We start from the raw sequence: 10,154 nt of genomic DNA, 5'->3' as shown, positions 1-10,154 counted from the left end.
ACCTGTTAAAAGTTAATTTTGCGCTGTACATGCTTCAGAGACACGAGGAATAATTGGCATTCATATCACTGCGTTTTAGGGTCTGCGCCGAAATAACAACCGTGAGAACGTGGAAAAGAGAGCAGAAGGGCAAGATGTACGTCAACTTAAAACTAACTATTAAGGGGCTTTTACTCTCTTCTCATCATTTTCGCCTTTTTTTTTTCCCGCACATCACGAAACGCACTCTATCGTATCACCCACTTGCCCCGTGGTTTGCACTAACGGCTGGTGGTGATATCTCTCACTGGCAAGCTGTAAAAAATGAAAATTGAAAGCTGCTTAGAAGCTGAGCGTTCATGAGCGGTCACATACACCCATTTTTGCCTAAACTAATAGTTTTAAATTCAGTTTTTTCCATAGAATTGTGAAAGATTAGAATTTGCTACCGACATCTGTTTTATCCTCAAAACATTTTACTGGTGCATTACAACGACTATTTACCTGCGAACATTGTGTTTTTATGCATGTTTTCTATCTGTGTGCTGCTAATGTATGTTTTTTTATTTTTTTTCAGTGTATAACCACGTGAATTCACTTTTGCTTGGAACAAGCAGTTACCTTCATCATATTGAAGTAAATATAAATAATAAAGCTCAATTCTCTTGGGTTTACTGTGATTCAGTGTCGAGTGAGTTTAAAATAGAGGAAAGTTTAGGTTGGTTCATTTCAACGCTTGCAAGAGCAAGTCATAGAGCTGAAGAAAAAGATATGCCATCGAGACGAAGACCTGAATGCGACTGCTCCAGATACCACTCTCTCCAAGCGCGGCCTCTTTCAAATGTCTCCCTAGTGTTGTCCAGTTCTTCATTACCGGCCACGACGCCCAGTTATCGGCCCTATGACAAATACATTATTGTATAGTTGATAGGCAACGCAGTTTCCCGTCACAACATGTCACCTTGGCAAAAATATCACGTCTAAATCGCGCAATCGGTCTGCAAAATAATGGACTATGATATTTCACCGAAAGGAAACGTTCCTAAGCTTGTCGGTCCATCCTTGAACAAAGAAAGAAACACCGCAACTAGAACGAGACGAGAACACGTAAGCAGACTCAACTGCCATGCCGTTCTAGTGTGTTTATTTCTTTCTTCGGATGGAGTTCAAACTTTTCCGAAAACTCTACAAAAGACCACGCCTCTGTGAATTGGTTCTTTTATGCCACTGAAGTCCCCTTTGAAGTGACCGAACTGGTAACGAAAGTCAGGCGTCTATAAGGTGCCACCCCCCCCCCCTTCCATGGCCTTCCGGCAAACCAAAAGACAAAAGCATCTCCTCCCTCTCTCATTTCGCAATTAACATGTTTTGCGGCGCACACTTCCGCGCCGCAGCTGCTGCGTAAGCGGCCGCCCTCCCCCTCGCCTCGGCCACATGCTGGGCATCGTAGCGGCTGTACGGCCTCTGCGAAACTCCGCGGACCGGTTCGCTTCCCAGCCGGCTTTCGTGAGCAGCTGAGTGCGGTAGGCGAGCGTCCCGGAAATACGAAAACAAGCAACGAGCGGCCTTTGCAGAAATAAGACTCTCCAGCGGGGCATCGGCGCTTATTCGCGCTTCTTTCTCTTGGACTGGTGGGGGATGGAAGATGCTGAAATAAACAAAGTCGAGATCGAGAGGTGTGCTCCTTCCGCGTGCACCAAGGCCAACGATTATCCCAGCGGAGGGAAGGCGACTTTCCCTCTCTTCGGATCCCCCTCTTCGCCTAGGCGAGGCGTTGTTTCGCTGGAGGCGCGACGCCGTCTTCAGCGTTGTTTAGGGGTGCGGAGCAGGCAGCATCGTCCTCGTTGTTTCCCAGGGCGCCACAGTCGGGAAAAGGTCTGTGTACCTTGATGATTCGTGTTGTCTTCTTAGGGCTAACACAGCAAGCCGACAGCGGCCTCGCCTGCGAACTGGATACTTAAGTATTCCAAGGCGACTACGACGCGGCTAGTTTTCTTTTGGTGCGCGCACTTGGAGACGACAACCTGTTGCACACCGGACGATGCATTGGTAGCCAGGCTGTTGGCAGCATCAGGAACAGCAGCCAGCCAGCCCTTCCCTTTCCTTCCTTCGCGTGGGGCATCGGTTAATCGGGTAAGTCTGTCAAGCGTGCTTGGTCTGTCAGCGTCGCATGATGGGAGTTGCGCGGCCTCCACAGCTCTTTCCCTCGTTGCTTATTTGCTTTTAGTGCATCCCCTGGACCATGTGTCGTTATTTAGAAAACAATTCCACATTACTTTTTTTCATCCAAGAGTAATGTATTTGCTTCAGCAGTGCCAACTCTCAGCAATTGCGAGATTCGTTATCGCTGCGAAGTTGAGCGTAATGACAGTCGGCTAAGACCAAAGTGTAGTGAGTGAAGTACTTTCGGAGAAACAGTCAAGTTCTCGTTGGCCTTACCGGTGATAATAAGTATTCGCTAGAAATTTATGGCAATAATTCACACTACAAGTGTCCTCCTCTCTCATCAGCTCAAGTTGGTCGCAACGGTAAGAGCCTGTAGTAAGTGTTTTTTTAAAGTTAAGAAAATATTTGGGAGCTTTGCCTACTGACTAAAAGCCAACGCTCAGTCCGTAGCATTCAGCTGTATATTTACTGATGTCGGCATGAAAGATTCTTGCTTCTTATCCTGTGATATATTTTCAATCATTGCTCGTGCTCAGCCTCGCTGGATATACCAGGACATTGCTGTCATTCCACTCCTTGTCTCTACGTTGGTTTATTCATTCTCTCATTTACTAAAGCAGCTTTTCCCCGAGTGGTATTAAACAAGTTGTGGTACTGTAGAGGGCAATCACAAGCAAATTCGACCACCTTGAAAATGTTGCATAAACAGCAAAAAGAAGTTGCACCGCTGACATGGCCCGATACCGCCCCTTACGCTAATCTTAACACAAGCAATGCCAAGAGCTAATGCTGGCCGTATTTCCTCACATTGACTGCTGGCATCATATGAACTCATTTCATGCTATCGCACGGTTACTCTTTTGGTTTTGGCGTATGCGTAACACTGTTCTCGCCTCAGGTACAACGGAGTGAAAACTATTCTGCCCATACTTTTTTGTCTTAGTGCAAGGTTGGTTTATAGGGGTTTAACGTCTCAAAGCAACTCAGGCTATGAGAGACGCCGTAGTGAAGGGCTCCGGAAATTTCGACCACCTGGGGTTCTTTAACGTGCACTGACATCGCACAGTACACGGGCCTCTATAATTTCGCCTCCATCGAAATTCGACCGCCGCGGCTGGGATCGAACCCGCGTCATTCGGGCCGGCAGCCGAGTGCCATAACCACTCAGCCACCGCGGCGGCTCTTTAGTGCAAGGTGGCATAGAGAGCGGCAAGGAAGGCCTCGTAAGAAGCAGTTATATTTATTGCTCATCGACGTAGGGCGATGTCTCTTTTGAGAGAAAAAGATATAAACAAACACAATTACAAGCCCGGGTTAGTTTCTCGCGCTGTACTACTTTTTATCATAGCAACCTGCAGTGTTAGTGACTACCGCTCAAGAACGGTCCGAAAATTCTGCGCGCTATGTCACTCTACTTAATCAAATTGCAGATTATTTTTAAAATACTTGTTTATGGAAATGTCTCTAAACAAAAGTAGCTATTTGGGCCACAGTGTTTGCATGGACTGAAGTGCGGCGAAGCTTGTGCGACATTCAGCATAACCAAAGCTCCGCGACGTAAATATATTCCTACTCGTTTAGTTCAGATTCCCAGCGGTGATTTTTCCATGCGGTTTCATCACAAATGCAGCTTCTAACGTCACCGCGCTATTCCGGCGCTAAACACTCGGCACACTCGGTCTGAGAGCAAACAAGTCGGTGATAAGCATCCACACGGCCTAGCAACCAGGCCGCTCCCATATATCCACCCGGGCGGTCAGCGGACGACAGTAGCTCTCTGCTACTTTAACGAGCGGCATGTTTGGACGGGCCACCGCGCCCCATTCGTTTCCCTTTCGCAGCCGAAACTTGGCGAGCGTGCACGGTGTTTTCGCGACTGGTCTTATCGCGGGCATTTATTTCGTCGCCGAACCGGTCGAAGGTATTGAGACGCAACCTTGGCGCCAACCGGTGCGTCCGCCAAAGCGCTATTTCCCGGAGCGCCGCGCTTGCAAGCATTTAAATCGCATCGCTCGCGGGGAGTGGATACGCCCCTGGCATGCATCGCACCGCACGCGTTCGCTGACTGGGCTCTCCGGCACGTTCACCCGCTTCTTGCATAGTGCGCGGTTGCGGTGAAGGCTATTTTTTTTCTTTTGCCTTCGCTCTCCGCTTTCAACAGCTAGCTGTCCCAGTGTGCCTTTTTAGCGATGGTTTTTATTGCCGTGACGCAACAGAGAAAGACTTCAGAAAAACAACCAAAAATCAATAAAACATCGCACCAGAGGAAAACACGCGCCTTTCGGCACGCCTACGCCAGAGAGGTGGGAAGACAGAATACAGTAAAAAGCGAACAGTCAGAGTGGATGGCTTTCGACAGAGTGGGCTTAGCAGCGTACCGACGAATAGTGGTCGCCCGCATTCGTGCCCAGCTTCGATACGCTACTAATGGTGCACTGACTGAGCGCCGCCGAAAGTGCATTTTTCGCTTAGTTTCGGTTGTCGTGTGGGGGATCTTATCTCGTGCTCTTTGCGCGAGAGGCGCTTGCGTATGCATTGCAACAGCATCGGCACAACAGACGCTCACATGACAACGGTGGAAGCCTGGATATTAGCCAGTAGCAGTGAGTTCTCTCAGTAGATTCAGCGAGATATACTCATAGATATGTGAGCCAAGGTTGGCCCGAACTTTTTCGTTACGGAAAAGAAAGATCGATCGGTCGCAGATGGTTCTGCTCGAAATAGAGAATGTCCGAGTCATAAACTAACGTCGTAATGAATTACCGAACCATGATTGCGAAGAAAAAAAAACATCGGATGGTTGCGTTTATTCACAAGATTAGTAAATATTTTAGAACGTGAAACAGAAACCAATTCTGCAAAAGACGAATATAAAGAACACGAAAACGGCGCCGTAGAACACAACCCAATCATTCGTGCTCCGCCCTAGTCCCGATCCCTTTTTTGCTCTCTTTCTTCCCTTAATGTTGAAGCAGCTTGCCCGTGTCTATGGCCTCAATCAACACAATGCAACATGAAATAAATAAAGGATAACTTGTTATTTACAGTTAAGCGAATGAAAGCCGACAGAAGGGACTGAAGCTTCCCTTGAATAAAGTGGTAATAATTTTAACGAAGCTAATAACTACCGCTCCAATTGCGTCTCATTCGTAACCCCTACTCCACTTTTCTTAACGCACTGACTAACGATCTTTCTTACTGCCGCCAATTAATTTCCAAATCTCCTATTTTCGCTTATCTCCTCTTATCCTCCGTACTGCCCCAGTGTATACATCGCTTGGCTTGTGAACACAAGGTCGCCGCGGGATCAAATCGCGCTTCAAGGGGCCTAATATTAGTGTAGGCGAAATGCAGAAGTGGTCTCTTGGTGTACAATGTTACTGCATGTTAACCGTTTAATGTCCAGGATCGCGAATTAGGGCCACTACGATCTCACTTTGTGTATTCAGAAGTACTTGCTGCTGGGCTAGTTGGTTCATCAAAAAGTTGGATGGCGCAAAGGAACAAACACACGAAGCTACAGAGACAGAAAGAGCGCCTCTTTCTGTCTCTTTGGATTCTCCGCCTTCCTGTGTTTTCTCCTTTGTGCCATTCAACTTTATTTTTGTGTATTCATTGCATGTTGGAGCTTGCGTGCAAATTTTCATGTCAGTATATTCCCGGCAACAAAGCTTTTATCGCGCTAGCACAACAGGAACCCCGCTCAACGATTTTGCCGTTTTTTTACTGGCTAAGCTTGAGCTGCATTGAAAAAACTAAAATGAAATGCTTTACGGCTGCCAATCGGTTTCAAACGCACGAAACCTCTGGCGGCACGAGCAGATCAGTTTTGCCCGCCACTACATTTGTATACTACGCAATCGCTGATCTTTTTTCCGTTTACGTTTTACAGAGACATTTTGCCGGCTGAAACGTGGCTGCACGAGAAGGAATTGCTTGTTCCGCAGAGAGTGCAGTGCTTTATTTGTAAAAACGATGGAAGGATTGAGCACCCTTTCTTGGACTGCTGGGACAATTATTTTCTTTCTGGGACGTCCTCTAAATGATTCTAGAAAGGATTTTCCACTTGACCCCCTCGACATTAGATAACCTCCGTCTGAAGCCGAGGACGCTGTCCCGTATAATCTGGTAATGCTTTGGGATTTCACGTAATAGGGAGGAGCAGGATCGAGGTGCGTCACACGGATCTTGGCGCACGACCAATGTAAGAATGTGTAAAAGAAGCAACTGCAAGATATTTGGAAATTGCGAAACTTGAGGATCTCGCAAGTGACTGGCTCCCATACACTGAAACCCCGAAGGAAATTGGAGAATCGTAGCCCTTCTACGTCAGTGACAGCTTGGCTGACGGTTCTTGTGTTCATATCGTATGATTTTGTTGTCATTAGATCATCGCCCCAGCATCCCGCGTATTTAAATACCAGTCTCTCGCGCTGTGCTTTAGATGTCGTCATGTTCATTAACTTCCATCCGTGCGTAATCGATCCGAAAATTGAAGCCAAAGTGAAAACCCAAGTGCTAGAGCACGTTATTCGCGTGTGGTCTAAAGATGCTATATCTTCTGTAACAGTGCAGGTAAAAACAAGGAAGGGACGACGACAGAGACAGAATGAAAAGTTGAACGTTTCACGGACGTTGCGTTCAGTAGGTTTTACTCCGCTGAAAATGCCACGCATATGTACATGCAAATACAAAACTCCAGCAGGTAAGAGAAAAATAGAAAAAAAGGAACAGAAAAAAGACAAAAAACGACAAAGAAAAACAATCAGCATGAATGTCACAGGGTGATGGCACCAACCATCTAAAGATCTCAGCTGTTTTTTGGTCTATGTACGTAATGACATGCTTACACATCCCTCTTTTGCACGAGCTTAGCTTGCGCGAGGGCCAGCAGTGCAAGGTAAGCTGGCCCTGCTTACCGACATTTGTAGTCTTGTTGTTTTTTGTATGCTGTTTATGCGTCCGCCTCTTGAGATAAAAGTTAAAATAAAAATTCGTTCATTGATTCATTCATTCATCATGCTCGATGCAATAACTGGGTGCTATCTCGTGTGGCCTTCATTCATATTATACTGGTTATTTCAGCGAGCACGTTGAAAAATTTTCATAAATAAGCTCTTCGGGGTCAAATATAGTTTTTGCGGCACAGCATTGCCAGTGTTGGCGGACACGAGAAACTAATGAATCGTCTTAAGTAGTCAGCTGGTTAAACTGATTTTTAGTGATTAATTTTTTAACTAGTGCAGTTAGGTGCCTAGTTGCAATTAGAGATTTGTAGCCGGTAGTCGGCAATAGCCATATCCGTTTTTAGATTTCGAAAACACAATTATCCTTGCCGCTGTGGCTCGAAGAAATTTGGGTTTTTCGACTAGTTACGTGCACTGGAGGGGTTTCTTTGCTTGCATGCTTTCGAAAGATCATGTAATTTTGCACGATGCAGCCAGCTTTTGTCGAGCCACAGCGGCGAAATAATCGCGTTTTGGAAGTCTAACCAGTGATATGGCTATTACTAACGACCGGCTACAAATCTCTAATTGCAACCAGTTGCCTATCTGTGATAGTTAAAAAGTTAGTTATCAGAAATTAGTTAACGAGGTTACTACTCAAGAACATACACCGGCTTTCCGGTGTCCGAAAACACTGGCAGTACTATGCCGAAAAAGTCATATTTTTGCCCCAAAAATCCTCTCTTTGGAAATTTTTTAGCCTTCCTTGAAACACACGGTATGTCCGCTGCTGTTAAAACGACTGCGTTAGCTCGCCAATGAAGCTGCCAAGGGCAGGTTCTTTACGCAGCCCTTTCATCTATCTGCGCATACATGAAAAATTAAGATTTGATGATATAATTAGAGACGCGGTGCCCTACTCTTTCAGGCTAGATCAGGGTGTCTCGGAACGCGAAGCCGCAAAATTGAATTTAGCCATGAAGATGACGCACGTGCATGTGTGGAAAATGTGTAGAAACAGTTGAACGCCTTATGCTAGAATGTGGCAGGATACATCCAGATGTTGATGCAGGATGTGGATGCCTGACGTCCTATTGTTTACAGATAACAAAGTTCACGGGAAGAATTATGCTGTAGAAGATAGTAAAAAGCGATTGGAAGATTGGCACGTGGCTCAAATCACGGCGGTGACGTGAGGTCAGAAATTTAAGATTAAGAATAGTATTAGAACAAAATGGCGAATACATAGGTATCATCGTTACGATGTACGGATTACTTAACGAAACACAAACAAGAGCCGAGCGCACTGGTAACAAGCACCACCCCGTTACAACAGGTATAACGAGTCAGCGTTTTATTCGGGTGTGTGCGCCCTGTGGAAACAGCGAATCGTAGCTGCTAGCGTTAGCATAGAGCTCTGCACAATCAGAATGCCGGTGATTATAGAAAGCTGCTTCTTCGCCTTACCAGCCATGGCCCGCTTCCGACACGCGCTTGATTTGCTACCTGACATATTCTAGAGCTGCATTATTATACTTTCTCTGTGCCTAATCAACAATCCAAACGTACAAGTAAATACTTTCCTATATTTCTTTAACGTTCCATACTATTAAGGGCATCATATTTGACAGCAAGTCTGAGCAATGTTTGCTCAAGCTGCCGCCTAGACAAGCGCCCATACGCGTGCCCTATAAAATGAGTATGAGATGTGAGCGCCCCTCACCGACGAGCACCAGAGGGCGTTGAACAGCCGCACCGTAGGGGATGACTGGGCATAAATATGCCGAGCGATCCAGCAAAGCTAACCAAGATTTAACAAGCTTGCTGCAAGCTGACAAGGGCGGGAGTTTCGTGATTACGCCCATCCAAGCTGTGGAGAAGAGCTTTGTGTGTGTCAAACTAGCGCTAACTGCGTCAAAAGCAGTGCCATTGATTAGCGCACGTCTTTGACTCAAGTTACTTTGGCGAAATCCATCAATGATTCCTAATACAGCACTCTGATGGTCTTCTTTGTCGCTAAGATCCACAAGGTTCATGTACATTTATGACTATTGTGAGTGAAAAATATACATGGCAGCAGGTCGTCAGCCGTTACCTGCTTAGGCAGCTAAACAGGCTGTCAGTTGATTATCATTTTGCCACGAGAAACTGTCTTGAAGTCTGCAAGTTTTTCAACGAGAAAGCTGAAGATATAGGCTATGCTTTTTCAGCAGACCTTTTAGTGTGGTAGACCTTTTTTACTCGATCCCCCATCAGAGATTTCTTACTTCTGTTAAGGAGAGCGTTTAAGTAAATAGGATCAAACTCTTCCAGAATATCGCTACTATGAACGTCGATAACCTCATCGCCCTATTGTAGTTTCACCTGCATGCTACTTTTGTCGCTTTTAACAATCGGTTGTATTTACTGCGCCAGGGCGTATGCATTGGGTCCTGTGTTGTCCCTGTTTTATGCAACATTTTTCTTGCGTCTATTGACCGGTCCCTGGCTTTAGCTTTTGACGCTGCGAGAGTTCACAAAGTCTGTAGATAGTATGCTAATGACATTTTAATCATTCTAAGAGAACAGAACGACAGGCTTTATGGCGAAACCGTGGAAAAAGTCCTAGATGATTTTGAACGTAGCGGGGAGAGATTAAACTTTACATCGGAACTACCGGAGCGTGATTGTCTGCAATTTTTAGATCTATACCTTATGTTCACGCACAAAGAAGTCTGGTGGTGCTATCGTCTCAAAGTTTGTAAGGATTTACTAGGCCCATTCGAAAATATTCAAGAGAGCAATAGTGTAGCAAGCGCTACAATGTGCTTGGCAGAGATCCTGCTGCCACATGATGAAGGAGAGCTTTACTAACCAGCTCATGATGCTTCCATAGGTGGGCTGTCCCGAATGCAAGGTGGTGGCTGTGACGGAGTCTCTGATACAAAGTATGAAAGGACGCGCCCCCGAGCACAAAAGCCAACTTGATGGGAAAGTCGCGACAAGACCTGTAGTCGTACGTGACGCACACAAGGTGGCGCATAATTTTAAGAACGTCGCCAGCAAACACGGCGTCCAAATGGT

At 46.0% G+C, this 10,154-nt stretch overlaps 1 protein-coding gene across 3 annotated transcripts in view; it reads left to right on the top strand.

Moving 5' to 3' along the window:
* The first annotated feature begins 1,728 nt into the window (after positions 1-1,728).
* The window catches only part of LOC144122114 (monocarboxylate transporter 12-like), a 145,933-nt gene continuing 137,507 nt past the window's right edge, over positions 1,729-10,154 (top strand). The window contains exon 1 of one of the 3 annotated variants that reach the window (XM_077655637.1): positions 1,729-1,854. The gene's annotated coding sequence lies outside the window, so the exon portion shown is untranslated. Of the gene's footprint in view, positions 2,113-10,154 lie in introns of all 3 variants that reach the window. The other 2 variants (XM_077655638.1, XM_077655635.1) reach the window with 2 other exon arrangements.

The sequence above is a fragment of the Amblyomma americanum genome, chromosome 2 (assembly GCF_052857255.1).
Source record: "Amblyomma americanum isolate KBUSLIRL-KWMA chromosome 2, ASM5285725v1, whole genome shotgun sequence".
Lineage (NCBI taxonomy): Eukaryota > Metazoa > Arthropoda > Arachnida > Ixodida > Ixodidae > Amblyomma > Amblyomma americanum.
The sequence above is the reverse complement of the archived record's forward strand: the minus strand, read 5'-3'. Positions and strand labels throughout refer to the sequence as shown.